Raw genomic sequence first — 16,652 nt, forward strand, 5'->3', positions numbered from 1 at the left:
GAGAACCTCCTCGTCCTTACAGACAGGCTGCTGTGGAAGTTCTGGCAGGACAAAAAGGAAATGAGGAAAAGGTAATGATGATAGACTGAGAGCTCCTTTTTTTTTTTTTTGAATCTGCTTTTCTTTACAGAATCTCAAGAGATTATGAGAAAAACAGCGACCCAGGGTTGGATGTAACTTATAGCTGATTTTGTTTTTTGTTAGTGCATTTACAACTGTTGAAGTATTGCAGATAAGGTGGGTCCAAGTTTTTGTCAGAGTCTGCGCAGTAGTTACTTGAGGTGGAGCGTCTACATTACTTTCCCGCCCATACACCTGCTGGACGTGACCACGAAATCGCCGACCTTTAGATTTTATGTAGCCCGGCTGCTCCCACTGATGACTCATTAAATTAAGGTAAATACAACCACATTGCTCCTATTTATAAAAACAAAGAAACAAAAACCCAAACCCTCCAAACAAACAAAAAATGTTATATGTTGTTACACCCCGGCCTAGGCAACCGGGGTGCAACGTAGAAAAACAGAAATAAGGAAAATAAAACCACGAAGGCTCTCCACCAAAATCCCAAAAATGAAAATATCCCATAACGAAAGCATTGACAAACCCATTCACAACTATTTACAACAAACTTTTTTATTACAACACGGGGGGGAGATCGCGACCATGACATACTGAAACACAAGGCTTAAATACATAGAAGGAGCAATCAGGGAATGGACCACAGGAGGGAAACACAGCTGGGGCAAATTAGACCTGACGAGACAAGGAAACGTAAACTAAACACACTAAGATAACACAGACTTTCAAAGTAAAGCAGGAAACACATAACAGTCACGCAAAAAACAAAACACTGACAACACCGAAGCGTAACACCGTGAACGGTATAATATGGCCCAGCCCTAGCTGGAGCTACTCTTTTTTAGCATATAAAGATGCATATGGAAAGATTTGTTTTTCAATATGATTGAATATTTCAATTTGACCAAACAATACTGCAGCATACACAGTTAGGTATAGAGAGTAAAAGTAAAGATGTTTTTCACTGCTAGTTTAGCCTAAACATGGAGTCTGAGAGCACTGACTTACTTTTTGTGGAGGAACGGCAGTTATTAGTGTTTCCATGTTGGCTTCATTGTTCAGACTTGTAAGTTGAATCTTCAATATATGAATTAGCAGGATATAGACCACGCCCTGCGTTGTACCGCGCTGATAAGTGACCAATATCCAGAAAGCGCCATCAACAGGAAACAATACATAAAACAGAGCGGGACACAAACTCGTCTTAACCTGCTTTAACTCGGTCATCTCAGCCCTGTTGGAGAGCTCACCTGTTACAATTACTTCATGCGTCTATTCATCCTACACCGCTAGAGTCGTTCTGACAGAGTGAAACTCTGCAACATTACACCGGGAGCTTCTACAAAGGAGGCAGAATCACTACAGCGAGTACAGCTGCTGCTCGCTCCTCACAGCTGTAACATGAAAGCCTGCGAGACATCAAATAAAGCGCTCTTTGGTGCGGATACAAATAGGCCTGAGCGTCACTCTCCAGACTGGAAAACACACTTGAGATGCACGTAATGAGTTGTCTTATATCTCTGGTGAGGAAGACTACTGTCACTATCTGTGACAGTATTTATACAGCTCCATCTCCTGCAAAATGACTCATTATGGCTAATGTCTCCTAAAAAACCCAACAACCCAAGAACAAAGGCTGTGTGTAACTGAACTTCTTCGTGTATTAAATACAGGCTTTATTTGAATATCAAAGCATCACATCCCAAGAATAATGTCTCACCAGTCCAGGTCAAAGGTCAGGCACAGATTTCCATTTGGAACCAAATCTGTGAATCTTCATGGCTGACACACACAAACATGTAGAGGTGTAGCTCATGTCCACCTGATGATGATCACCGGGCTCTCTTACAGTGAGCAGCAGACACACCACCATGCAAACAAACAGAAAGGCCTTGATTTGATCAAACGATGCTACTTGAAGCTCTACAGACACTTAATGACCACAAATGATCCAAAATGACGAGCTGCAGGGTCAAGTGGTCGTCATCTCCAACCAGCTGCGAGCAGTCACAGAGCGACGCAGAACGATGTTCAGGCCTTTATGTAAATCTCTTTAAGATTTATTTAAAACACTAACGGTAACACACACACACACACACACACACAAAATACATATTTCTTTCTCCTCCCAGCCTCATGCAAGTAATTTCCCAGAGGGGCTGAAGGAGCTGGGAGCTGTTGACATGTCCTCCTTTTTAGTCACTGAGCTGTGTCTCTGCTATGGTTCCAGTTTAAGCCATCGGCACCTTCAGTGGGGAAAAAAGCAGCGTGCAAGGAAAACCGAAGCAATCCATGCAAAAGCAAATAATGAAATAAGATCTTGTTTTAATCAAAGTATATCTGCAATATGCTTCTAAACAAACAACTCTTGGCAATGCATGGCTCATTTTTGGGCACATCACTTGACAAAGACCAAAATGCAGCCATCACCTGTGCACATGTTTTGTTCAAACTGGAGAACCATTTAAAAAGCTGTTTCCAGCTTCCATTCCTGGGATCCAGTGCTAATAGTGCTGCATAGAAAAACAAACACTAAATAAGCCCAAAAGAGGGAAGCTGAGCTGCTCAGGAACCAAACTCGCAATACGTCAGCACCGCTGCAACAGAGCCTCCGGCCAGTTCAGCTGAAGTCACTTTAGTTACTGTGCCTGCGGGGATTCAAGTCATCATAGTGTCGACCAAGCCAAACAGAAACTGGTTTTCTCTGCGCTGAGTAAACACCATGCCTGACTAATTGTTTAGGCTGGGGTTAGGAAGGAAGTCAGAGACGACTCTGCAACTATTTGTGTGTCATTCAGCCACTCGCTGATTGTTTTTCCAAGGTGTACCACCGAATGAGTCTGTTCATTTGGAAGCTATCCTTCAAGCAACTTCAAAAATTCAGGCGTGTGCCTCATAAAGCGTGAGAGCAAACAGTCCTTCTCCAGGCAAGCCGAGTGGCTCCCTGCTGTTAGGGATAAGATCTCAGAACAAGCCTTATGAGCTGGTACGACAGTCACAACGAGTGCAGGCAGGTCAAAATGAATGTGTCTAGAAAGCCCAGTCTCTGTGTAGCTCAAAGTTCCTCAGCTCTGGTTGAGTAGATGATTTCCCACCTCATAATTTGTCAATGCAAAGTGTTCTGCGCTCCAGTTGGAAGCTCCTTCAATCACACTCAACAAAACTGGGAGAAGTTTAACTCTGAACTACAGGTGAGATTGAAATCTTTTAATGATCTTAAAATGAGATCTTCTGCTCATCGAGCACAGAATGAACAGACAGTGGGGTCCTGTCTCACCCACCCAGGCAGACGTGCCCTGCTGAGCACCGTTCGTTGCAACTATATCATTAACCGCAGGACAAAGTTCACATTTAGTCAGCTTGTCCTTTCAATGACATTTGAATCCTAACATATGATCCTCGTATTTGAGAGGCTACAAGCAGTGAAATTTAGTCCTTAAATTCCACAAATGAGGACTTCAAACTCACACGTGTTCATTTCGAGGATTCATCTTCTGCTGGCTCTCTAATCAATAAATAATTACAGCTTGTGGCTCACAGAGGGAAACCTGTGATCGCATGAGACATACCAGTGTGGAACTGGGCTAAAACTGGGCCCTCCACAGTAACCCTGGAATCTAAGTTTCTGGTTTGCACAGTTAGATTCTTGACAAACGTGTGTCTGGTGCAAGGCCACATGTTCTGCCAGGTGCGTGACACAAATAAGCGGCACATCACGCAACGTTGCGTTTCGGTGCAGCTTCCAGCTCGAGGGCGCAAAAGCGCTTAAAATTCAGTGCAACAAACTGCAGTGACCCACGCGAGCGATCCACTGAACATCATTAAAACACGGTCAGAAAGCACGTGCGGGGAGCTCCATCTGCATTGCACAACAACACCAGCGTACCTGTGTTACACCACGGCGACTGCCCTGAAAGCCGACGGGAACACACCACGCGAGGATTTAGAGGAAAAAGTTTCACTTACCCACAAAAAAGAAAAAGAGCGCTGGTGCGTGCTCGAGCCCCGGATTCAGAGGGTTGTCCCGCTCGGACGCGCGGTGCCTGTTCGAGTCGCTCTCTTCGCTGCCTTTTGTTCACAGACGGGCACCTCGTCGGGCTTCTGCGTGTGGCTGCTGACCCGAGGTGTGTCCCGTGTTTTGCACCATCGTTTCCGGAAAGCACGGGCGGACCAGCCTACACTCGCCTCGGTTTGTTTACAGTGCAGCCACAGAGTAGTGAAGACACCCCGCGGCAGATCGCGCACACAAACACACACGCAGCCCTGCAGCTGACTGCTGCTGCACCACTGCAATGGGAGCACAGCAGCAGCAAAGGGGCTGACCACAGACACTTTGACACACTCTGACTGCTGTGTAGCACGTCCACAGCACGCCGAGCGCCCCCCTAACTTTTTGTTATTCGACGAGGAATGAAAGCACGGGTCCTAAGATCCGCCCTGTTCCCGCAGCGTGGCCAGTCGGTGCCGACGGCCGTGGAAAACTCCGATACTGGCGCTACTGGTCACTATTCACCTCACACAAAGCAGCCAGACTCCTGGCGTTATAGAATAAAGCGTCCTGTGTGTCCCGGATTAGATCACCGGGTTTATAAGCACAGATGTGGATCTGCCATAATCATCCATCCATCTAACACTGTGTCTACAGCAGTGTGATTAGCGCCTCTGCTGGCCATCCTGCTTCGTTTCCCCAGAAACAAAATTCCAGGGAAGGTCTGACTCATTAGTGGAGATAAGAGAAGCAGTCGGTGAAACAGTCTAATTGCTGGCCCACACTTACCACCGGATGCTGGTAAAACATCCAGCTCTTCTCATTTCTTTGGCTGAATCTGTGAAATAAATGCCTCCCTATCACTAAGAGCACTTCAGCGAACAGCAGGTGATCAGCTGAAGGACTGGATGCTCTCAGGCTCTGTGTCCGGGTTTTTACCGGATGTTTTCCCCATTTCTTAAGGACGTGGCTTGCAGACACTGTTCATCTGTTAAAGAGGGTTTTTTAAGGTTTGCCACTTCTTCTTTTTTTCCCTCTACTTGTCCAGTTTCCTCAATTCAAAAAAAGACGCACTGCACACAGTGGTGAACTATGTCAAGTTTTCAGTTAATATAGGGAGACCAACCGTCCTCTTTCCCCCGGACATGTCCTCTTTTCACGTTCTGTCCGGGGGGATTTTCGAGACTGATAAAAATGTCCAGAGGACCCGTGTGTGACGTCATCCCCGAACTTGCTTTGTGGGCGCGTGCTCTGCGCTCACAGGAACGCGCCAAATGATGTTTAAACGACCCCAAAGCGCATAACGACCATAGCTGACATGGCCATCGGGCATACCGGTATAAACGGTATAACAATGAAAGGTGGTGGACTGGCCAGATGCTGGCCGATGTATAAAAATAACTCAGAAATACTTTTCTTTATTCTCATTTAAAATGTTTCACTTTTGATAAATAATCATCTGAATCTTACAACCAAAGTTTTTATCTGATGTAAAATGTATAGAAATCACACATATACCAACAAGACTGTACATCACTGTCACCACAGCGGGTTAGGGTTATGGCTTTAATACCTGGGGGGCCGGTCTCTAGTCAAAATGCCCGGAACGATTTTATGTTTCTTTAAGAAAGTTCTTCATGACTGAGCCAAGTTTTCTCTTTTTGGAAATCAAAATATGGCCACCCTAAGTTAATAGCTGTTAGAAATGATCTTGTTTATGCAAACATACTATTCGTGCCTGTTAACTGTGATGGTTGGCATTATCACTGGTTCATCCACTGAGTCTTACGCCTTTTGTACAATTCTGAAGTCAGTGTTTAGTGGATTAACAAACAACAGTAAGAACAACTGAAGAGCTTCAGCTCAGCATTAAAGAACTTACACGTCTGGCTCCATGGAAGCAAAGTCTTAAAAAATGAGTTGGCTCAGGACGTTTGAACAGTACTGTACCGCAATAGCATCGAATTGTCTCAAGGAGGTCAGGTGGCCAGTGGAAGGAGAGAGAGATGGTGTGTGATGTAGCACAATGCAGCTACCAGTAGGGAAATATTAGAAAGCAATAGTAAAATGCCATATATGCATTTTATGTCCCATAAGATACTCCATATAATTGTTATGTAATGTCAAAAATAGTAGGGGTGAAGTATTAGTGCAGTAATAAAATCATTCCTAATATTTTGGTAAAAATTATACGGAGCATGTTATGAGGCATGAAATGTGCATCTGGCATAAGCACTCAGAGCCCAGCTGACCTTCCCGTTGAGACTCAAGGTGTTTAGAAAGCTTAGCATCACTGTGTAATACAGACTTTGAAAAGGTTTATTAAATGAAACACTTTGCAGTTGCTTCCTATGTGCACCCAGTGATCCTCCTGGTCACAGATAACGCCATAATCAATATATCTAATTATGTGCACTGCTGGCAGGGCAAAGCTGAGCCTTCCATCGAATTGCTATCAGGCCTTTTGCTACAGTGGATCCATCACATCCTCTAAGACACGTTTAAGCTGACGTAAGTCTTCATTTAATAGCAGTACTGGTAGGGAAATGCACAAGAGGGTTCAACTCAGCAGGAAACATTATTTTTGTGTTTGCTCGCATTCATCTTTTTGTCGTTGTACCTCCAAAGGAAACACTAACCGGCAGCTTTTTTAGAGCATTTACAAACCAGGTCAGGTGTGTGAAAGAGTGTGGACCCAAAATGGAGACAAATTAAGTCATTTATTAAAGCTAATTAACTTTTAAGAGAAACAGATAACTAAACAAGTTATAAGGACTACAGGAACAAGCAGGAAACAAATGAACAGATTAGATAGTACAATATGACGAAGAACAGAAGCAAACGGAGGGTTTAAATGGCCGACAAGGAACTAAACACAGCTGAAACTAATCAAGGACAGCAAGAAAAGGGGAAGTAAAACAAGGAACAAGACACAGGCGACGACTGCTAACAAAATAAAACAGGAAGTAACACAACAAAAGAAAACTAACATAGAGACAGGGACTTAACAAGAAGACACACAGGGGAGCAGGACAAAGTGAAACTCACGGAGTTAAAACAAAAACAGAAACTAGACTGTAATACGTAGCAAAACTACACTGACAAAGTAACCATAAAGAAACCAGTCGAGAAATCTCTGCTACACAAAAAGAATACACAGGAAACACTTACAAAAACCCAGGATCCACGACACAGACTGCAGAAAACACAATTAAAAAATACATGACGTTAACAATTCTAAATAATCTTTATTTAGTCCTGTCTTTGCAGTTGTGATGCAGACGTGCGCATGGCTGCAGTGATGCAGACGTGCGCGTGGCTGCAGTGATGCAGACGTGCGCGTGGCTGCAGTGATGCAGACGTGCGCGTGGCTGCAGTGCTGTGTGAACTTGAACCAGCAGGACTTTATCGTAAACCTGTCACACATCTGCTGTTGGTGATATCAAACGAGTAAGAGGAACATCTTTGGATGGCTTATGAATTAAACTTGCATGTGTAATATTTTTAAGTCTAATGCCAAATACTGCACATACTGTGTGCCGTATGCGTGCCGTACACCCTATATTACAGTCAAAGAGTCTGAATGTAAGAACATCTGTTTTTGAAGAACCTTTGATTACATGATCATAAAAGAGCTGTGTTGAGTGTCAGCGTGCCTGAGCTCACGGAGCTGGATTGGAGCATGGAATAAACAACATTTACACCCTTCTCCTTCTTAAAAAGCCCAGAGTGATGACACACGTATTTAAAAGACAAAGTGAAACTTTTGCACATCCGTCATTCAAGCGAGACATCAAAGTGGTGTAGCACAAAGTCAAACACACGTTTGAGGAGGACTTTAAATATTTATTATCTCAGTCGAGACACCTCGCTCAGGCTGAAACGTGTCAGTCTGATGAATGGATGTTTAGTTTACTGCAGTCTGCAGTAGGAATCTGTGTGACGTAGTTTGGCATCAGGAGGTGCGATTTCAAACAAGTGCCGGCGCCAACTTCACACTTTCATTTCATATCATCAATAAAATCTTCATGAAGACACTCCATCAGGCAGCTTAAAGTCAGCTATTTCTGCTAACTACCTACTAATAGATGAACACACAGTACAAACATCACCTCTGTGTTTGTCTTCACACATCACCAGATGTGTCCGAGTTGTGTGACAGCAGCGATGGAAGACGCTGCACGCCGTCATGGCTGACTACAGTCTCACGAGATGTGCACGGCACAATTAATGATTGTGATTTAAACATCTGCAGCAAGCATGAAGATGGATCACAGCAGATTACCAACATGCAGGCCCGGGTGGATGCGAGTCATTCTTTGGGATCGCAATCCTCATGATGGACTTTCTGGGCGTATCCCATCTCTCTCCAGTGTCAGTGGCAATAATCCCAGGGTTAACTGAGCTCACGTGTAGCAGAGTCACATGTCCTGAATTTGCAAAATCTGTATTTGCAGTCGGCACATACATTTGACCAGGCTCTTCGTTTTGATAAAGATATTTTAATAGTTGTTTCGTTTAGGAAATATTACCCGCCTCAGTCGAATGCTGGCCTTTGTTTCCACACAGTCAGACTACTGTAAGTCACTGTAAGGCGTTTTTGGTCCAAGTTACAGCTGTGGGGCTGCTTACTAAGTGTTCTCATCTGACACCTTTTTTGTCATCTTTGCACATCTGTTCCCATGAAGTTCAGACTTCAGTTTAACATCTTGGTGATCACTTTCAGGGCTCTGATCGGTCAAACACCTGCTTACACTATAGCAAACTCTTAGACCGGGGGTGTCCAACTGCAGGCCTCGAGGGCCGGTGTCCTGCAGGTTTTAGATCTCACCCTGGGTCAACACACCTGAATCAAATGATTAGTTTATTACCAGACCTCTGGAGAACTTCAAGACATGTTGAGGAGGCAATTTAGCCATTTAAATCAGCTGTGCTGGATCAAGGACACGTCTAAAACCTGCAGGACACCGGCCCTCGAGGCCTGCAGTTGGACACCTGTGTCTTAGAGCCACAGCTAACATGCAGGTCACTGAAGTCTTTTGACCAAACCAGCTGTTGTTCTCTGTTCACTGGCTGAAAACTAAAGGAGAAAGTGTGTGATGATGGTGTCCGCACTATGAGACCTGTGAGCAGCTCAAGCTTTATTCGCACAGGCTCACTTTCGACTAGCGGATACTGTTTCCTTTCCTTTGTTTTTATTGGTCGATTGTGGTGAAGCACTTTGTGAGCCTCATCTAGAAAATTGCTATAAAAATAAATGTTACTTACATGTATAAGATAGTAAATGCTAAATCTAAATAAAATCCACACTATAAATATGAAAGTCACACTAGCACAGAAGCTAGTTCAGTGATTGATGCATGCATTTATATTACTGCAGGTAATATAAATGCATGGAGTCAGACAGTGTTAGAGGGCTAAAGTAAAATCAACACCTTGTGTTTTTCATCATCATCATCTTTATTTATAAAGCACTTTAAAAACAAACAGCTGACACACAGTACTGTACATAAATAATACTACCACATAAGACATAAATAAAAGCCAAATAAAAATAATTATTATTAATTCGTTAGTTAATAAATGATTAAATTATTATTATTATTTTAAAATAGTTTCAATTAAAAGCCACAAATTGTTACACCTGAGAAGCTGGAACTATTAAAACTAAACAGATATTAATTGTCAGTTCACTTGATTTTCCAATCTCTAGTTACTTGGATCAACTTTATGTTTTCAGTGCAGAATCTTAAACGATCTTTAAACTGCAGCCGGCTGTATCGTACAGTACATTGGAGGCTTCTGAGTTGTAAAGCTGCAGTAAGTGGTGCACATGTGCCACAGCCTCTGAGCTCTTCACTTCTCTGTCACAGCCGCGGTGGAAGTTCACAGCAAGTTAATTTGGTTTCTTGGCAACAGCTCCAGCCTCACAGCACAACACGGGCTGACACCATGGGATAAGGGGCACAATGTCCTCGCAGCGCAATCGCTCCTCAAATTTCAAGTCTTTCCCAGCCATTCCTGTTTTTTAGAGCCTGCTGGACTGTGAGCAGCATCTGCTTGTTTTCAAATGAGTCATGGTGCAAATCGGCCACAGCACAGCCTTGTATGTGCATAACAGGACTGACCGCATGAAACGAGTTCAAAGAAGGCATGTGGCATGACCAGATCATTATCAAAGGTCAGGGATCCCTGCTTGAGTCGGAGCTTGTTTAGCCTTAGCGACGTTATCGATTTATTTATTTTTTCTTGTCTTGCATGGTTGCATTTTAACAAATATGGTCTTTTTCACAAAGACATAATCGGTAGAAACAGCTTCACACAAAAAAGAAAAAAGTGTGTGAGTCAGTTGGACATTGAAGTAGAATAATATTTAATTTCATCCTTCTTTCTGCTGATGCTTTACAGGTTAGCCTCAGGGGTGCTGTTATTTCACCTGCACAACGGCCGGGCTTTTTCTTTCATAGACATTCATTTTATTCAGTTTTCATGCTGACATGTAGAATGAAAGCAGAGGTGTGTGTTTTCAGAGCAATAACGCTGTGGTCTCGTCTCACAGGACGTCTTAAACCACAGTTCGGACATTCTCTTCCTGCTGATATGAAATCAACAGGATCCTGGCAGGATTCACTTTAAGCAAACGCAACAATTCTCCTCAAACACCTTTTGCAGTCTTTCCATTAGTTTTCCCAACTCCTATCTTTGGCCTGTGTGTTTACTTGCCTTTCACTGGGACAGTGTCTCTGCTGAATGCTGTCTTGCATCTGTCCTGCTGGAAAAAACCACCTAATACTAATGAGATCCTCCTCTGCGGCCCTTGAGAGGAACTTCCCCCTCTGGAGACAATGTGCGTGCATGTGTGCCATTCTCACATGGGAGGTCTGAGAAAGCATATCTGGCACGTGTGTGCAGCTGATTAGGTTTCCTGGAGAAGTGGAAAGTGCTGCTAGGCTGGAGTGTGATGGAGAAACTTAATTTCATCCTGTTGGGTCTTTTTTCTCCCTTGGTGTTATAGGACACAATCAGTGCAGCTGCTGCAGAATAAAAGCTACATATAGCATCTTAACAGGCCCACTTAGTAAACAGCACAGATGCACCAGGAATGCGATGCAACATCTCCCCCTGCTGGTCCCATAGCTGTCCTTCAGTTTTATTCCACTGATTTAAATTCAATAATAATAAAATCAGTGGATTTGACTGCATTTGAAATCATGGCCACTACATCTGTATCTCTGCAGAGTTGAACTGAACAAGAGCTTTCTGTTCACGGCAAAGAGAAAGCCGCTCCTGCTGGCAGAGCTCCTTCACTGTGTGAGAATGTGAAGAGTGTGAAGCATGTAAAGGGCACACACGGTTTTATCAGAGCAGTGTTTTCAGTGTCATTGAAGCAGCATTCTGCTGTTGTCCTTATGTTCCTAAATTGTGATAAGAAATGACCTCATAGAAATACTTTTTGTTTCCTTTTTTAATTTTGTGATACGTTTAAAAGTAAACTGTAATAAATCACGACTCTTGTAAAGAGCTGCTGGTAAACTCAGAGGATTGACCGTACGGGTCCATCCAGGTCACGGTGCTCTTGACGTTCTTGAATGAAGGCAACTGGATTTGTTTTAGGTTTGTGAAGACATTTCACCCCCGTCCAAGAGACTTCTTCGTTTCTGAACACTGGCAGAGGCCCAAGTATTTAAACTCGTTGTTGACCCATCCTGTTGTAATGTGGCTGATTAAGGATTCTTCACACTGCATTTAATCATTAGTTGTTATTAATCTCTTTCACAGAGTGTCTTTTGTCCCATGTCCCTCAGCCAATGGCTGCCCCTCCCTGATCCTGCGGCAGGTCCCCCCCACAGTCACCAGGTGCTTGCTGATAGGGGGTCGTCTCGTGGTTGGGATATTCTCCGCACGTCCGAGTGGCTAATTTGTCTGAAATGCACCTGTTGGCATCAAACTATGTTGTCTTTACTATTTTGAAAATAAACATAGGCTGTGTCTCAATTCAGGGGCCGCCTTTGAAGGCTGATTACGTCACAGCGATGCGCCGAAGGCTGTCCCAATTCGAAGACAAATGCGTCCTCCTTTTCCCCAGATTTGGAGGATGGGTGGGGTGTGTCCTTCGTGGACCACCATATCCCAGAATTCATAGCACAGCAGCCAATTCCAGTTTCCAACAATGGCGGCCGCTACTTAGTTGTAATATTACTCTTTTCAATACTTTGAATAATAATTTAATTACTATAGTATTTTTATAATAATATAAAAATACTTTTCAAACAATGGCTGAGGAGCGTGGCTAAAAAGTTTGAAATATTATTCTTTCTGGGCCACAAAATAAACTTTTAACATATTTTCAGGCGAGTATGTAGCTGTGCAAACTTCAAATATCTGCTCAGTTTATCAAGACATCACATATTTGCAAAAGCGCTCCGATGTTTTCGGAGACGTCTGTTACCCACCAGCTCGATAGCTGACTGGGGTTCAAGGCTCACTGGAGCCGGCGAGAACAGCGGCCTCCCGGCACAAACATGATATTTTTCAGTGTTTGATTTGTTCCTGAGTAAATCTGATGGTCAAGAGTTTACTCTGGTGTCCTGTTACATTTTAGATAGCAAGGAGCAGACGGCTGAGTTTATTAAACTCCACTGAGACAGCGGTGAAGGTTAGACCGTCCCATCTCACAACCTCGCACTTCCGGCCTTCACGGTCCACGTGGGCCGGGTCCACCGAAGGATGCAGCCCCTGAAGTGAGACACAGCTATAGTATTCAAATCATCTGCTCATTATTGCCTCGTGCTTTTATTTACATATGGAAGACTGTCCCCTGTGTTGGGGGGGGGGGGGGGGTGCACTGACAATCATCCATTTAAACAAAAAACCCACAGCCTCTGAATAAATAACAAGATAAATAATCTTTATTTCCACGTCTTTGTCATTTATAAAATTATGTGTCCACAATTAATATTAACAAGGCAACACAGAGAATCCTTTTAATTTCTCAGAGGTGGAGGTCAGGCTCTAGAGGCGCGTTCACTAGTCAGCTGTTATCATCTCAACCCGATCGCTCCTTCACTGTTAGTAAAGGAGGTTAGCCTTTTACAGACTGCGGAGGACTCGGAGTACCAAGCTGGAAGAGCTTTGCAACGTCCCAGATCTGAAAGGGGTCTCTAGAGCCTGCATCACCACCAAGCCCTTCAATGTACACTCATGAAACTTCATATCCCAGGATTCATCACTGCTTATCGCTCAGTGTAAACCAGACACTGTTCGTTCACAATTTCTTGAGTATCCTCACACCAGCTAGCTATCACTGAAATGTTCCATGTCATTGCCACTTATTAGCGTAAGCGTTAATCTCGTCTATCCTAAACACGATATCATCATATTCTTCTCCCTACAGTAAAAGACACAAAACCCCACAAGTGTAAAAACCAAATGGAAACATGAAGAAACAACCTTTCTATTCTACAAGGAAACAAATAAACCAAAACAGACAAGAAACAAAGGTCCTTAGATACCATGTGCTCCAAAGAAAAAGAAAAACAGGAAGTCTTGTAAGTCCGTCTCTTGTTGTAAGTAGGTTTTCATTGATGCAAGTTATCAAAAAAATTAAATATTATATACTGTATAGGTTATTATTACAGTAACAAGGTTCCATGCGATCGTTTTCTCAGCGTCTGTACAGAGTTGAGGATTCAGTAGTAAATAACAAGGCTACGCAGACCTATCGTGCCAGCATGTTACAGAGCCTTGGAGATCTGGGACAGGGATGTGGAATCTGCTGGTCTGGAAAGAGGTGCCACATTCACACGGTGGTGACGGGAAATCATGAAAAGCTCAACCTTAACATAAAGGCTGCTTTGTGTCAAGTATAGTCACAATCCAGCTTGTGGTCTATAGTTAAAGGACTAGTCTGCTCTTAAAACCTATTTTTTTAATATATATAGATAGATATTAAAACTGGTGAGGTGTTTTAACAAACTTTATAGTGTATTTGTTTTAATTTGCCTCGTCTACTTAAGTCAGTTTCCTACTGTGCATTCCAAGAATGACCCCAGAGAGCATGCGAAACTGGAAACATCTATACTTTGGCGAGCTATTCCCTGGAGCGAGAAAAAAACAACCCCATCACCAAGCAACAAAACGAGTGCGTAGCACAGCTGCATACGCCACAGTCAACAGCTGCAGACTGGATGGATTGTGTTGAAGGGTAAATTTTCTGCATCACACTGAAAAAAGTACTGGGTTTGAAATGCTGTCTGAAAAGGAGAAAGGGGGAAAAGATCTGCACACTGTGTTGATAACTCCCAGTTCAATTAAAAAAAAAATGAAACAAACCTCAAGTCCCGTGCTGCAAGTAAAAGCCATTTTTAATATACCAGGTCTGCTGAATATAGTAATTTTTTGGTCAGAACACAAAGAAGATGACTGTGTTGCAGAGCTCCTGCTCCAGGATGAGGTTTACCTCCACTCATTTCTACCCAGCTGCTGTTTTTAGACAGCTCCCAAAGTCTGCACGGCCAAAACGCTTCTAAGGTGAGCGGCGGCACGAGCCTCAGCTCACGTTGTTTACCGTCCTCCTTCAGATGATCACCATTACCTCTCATCACCACATGTATATGACCACATACAAGTGGTCAGAAGAGCACCTCCAGGGACTGAGGTACACGACAAGATGACCTCGAAGGGGAGCTCAGCTCAACTTCAAAGTGTTTGTTTTTTTAATGGCTGTAGTGCTTCAGTGTTTTTAACCAATCACTGCAGCTCTACCTTTAAACACACAACAGCCACAACATATCATTGCTTTAATAAGTATGAGGGACACAGTGTGCAGATTCCCATTTTTATTCCACCTATTCAAAGACTTTTTAAAAATGTGTACACGCTCTTCTCTGCAGCATGTGGAAGCAATAAGAGTCCAAAAACACAGCCGACCCCGTCCACAGAGCACCAGGGCCCCACACAAAACCCAGAATTAAGACTTAAAAGACACAATCCAAACCCTGCGGGTTCATTCAGTCAAACACATTATTGTTATTAAGAATTATAAAACACCCAAATGAAATGCTATAGCACTGAGAAAGCAGGAGGAGCTGAGGGAGCAGCGCACAAAGCAGAACAAGAAAACCAAAAAACACGCCACATTCAGAGTCTTTAAGACTTCACATGATCAGTGTGAGAATCACGGTCCGGCCACGCGAGTGCAAAGTGGTAGTGATGGGTAACGAGCTCATTAAAGGTCAGCAAACACATTCATCGGGACCACATGTTTAATGTGGAGGTGCAGTGGGCTGTGTAAGGCATGGATGTGCTTAATATCTACACTGTTAATGTCCACGTGACGCTGGGACGAGCCACTTACTTCTCTAACTTACTTTAAACTACATCGTTTGTGCGATTCAGACGGGGGGGAAAAGCCTATCACATCAAATTAGACAACTTTATTCAAGTAAGGCTATAACGCACACACACCTCAGCGCTGGTTCAGGGTGTGACACAGCGGATTAAAGGCATGACGCAGGAATCCTGAAGCATCAGTTTCCCGTCCACCTTTAACCTTTACATGAAATGACTCGCAGAGATTTTCGAGTGGCAGCAAAGAAGCAGAAGGACATTATAGTGAAGCTAAAGAGGGCCAGCTGAGTGGGCTGGATCACAACTACTCTACTGATATGCTGGTTTGGTTGCTGTTTGACTTTTTAAAATTTCGTTTCTTTGCCCAGTGTGTGAGCCGACCTCAGCCCCTCGAATTTAGAGCCAAAGGAAGCAGCCAAGCAGCGTAAAGCTATTCACACCTTTAGGCGGAGCGACACCTCCGCACCCCAACCCCACCAAAGAGCCCGACAGAGTCACGACCCCGGGCCCACAGCTGCCTCCTCACACAGAGAGCGAGAAAGAGACAAAGAGAGAGCAGAGACAGGCCGAAGGAGAGGAACTGAGCATAAACGACAGAGGAGTGATGAAGGAGCAGCGCTGTGACAAACTGGCCAGAGATACAGATGTGTTGTGCTGATAAGGCCAGAGTTGGCTGGAATTCACTGCCAGTAGTGTGATGGCAGAAGCCTGGGCAGCGCCTCCTGGTAATGATGCTTCTGTGGACACGCGTGGGTACCGTGGCTCTCTCCTCACAGCGCCTCCAGGCTGTTCTCACCTTCCTCGTCCTTTCCTTGATGCTTTTGCTTTTTTGTCAGTGTGTCCATCTGATTCTTCTCCTCTCAGTCTCTCTTTCGGTCTCTGTGTTGATTTTAAAACTCCCACCCCCACCCCACCCAGTATTATCAATGTCTGTTCCCCCATCCTCCCCTCTCCCCCCAGAAGTCCACCACTATGTTTGTACTGTACAGACAACAAAAAGATGAGCAGAAACCTTTAAAAAGCAGAGCCCAGTTGTATTTTTCTTTTCTGCAGTTGTTTCTTGCTCTTGCAACTATAAAGACAGGTCTGCATCCATCTGTGTCCTCACACACACACACACACACACACACACACACACACACAGAAGCATCTTTATTTCAGTTTCATTGCCACGGGATAAAACAGATTGGTTTTTAATTACACTCATTCTCATGCAAGCCACCCCTCATTTCTA

The 16,652-nt window shown here is 43.8% G+C and overlaps 1 protein-coding gene across 6 annotated transcripts in view; it reads right to left on the reverse strand.

Annotated features, from left to right (window-relative positions):
- camkk1a (calcium/calmodulin-dependent protein kinase kinase 1, alpha a) overlaps positions 1-5,044 on the reverse strand; it is a 51,026-nt gene extending 45,982 nt beyond the window's left edge. For 2 of the 6 annotated variants that reach the window (XR_006054168.1, XM_005926824.3), the window contains exon 1: positions 4,048-4,760. The gene's annotated coding sequence lies outside the window, so the exon portion shown is untranslated. Of the gene's footprint in view, positions 1-4,047; positions 4,769-4,858 lie in introns of those variants that run through there. The other 4 variants (XM_005926825.3, XM_005926829.3, XM_042218854.1 and 1 more) reach the window with 4 other exon arrangements.
- Between the last annotated feature and the right edge of the window lie 11,608 nt (positions 5,045-16,652).

Source organism: Haplochromis burtoni, unplaced genomic scaffold, assembly GCF_018398535.1.
Source record: "Haplochromis burtoni strain Fernald_Lab_line unplaced genomic scaffold, NCSU_Asbu1 Contig_24, whole genome shotgun sequence".
In the NCBI taxonomy this organism is placed as follows: domain Eukaryota; kingdom Metazoa; phylum Chordata; class Actinopteri; order Cichliformes; family Cichlidae; genus Haplochromis; species Haplochromis burtoni.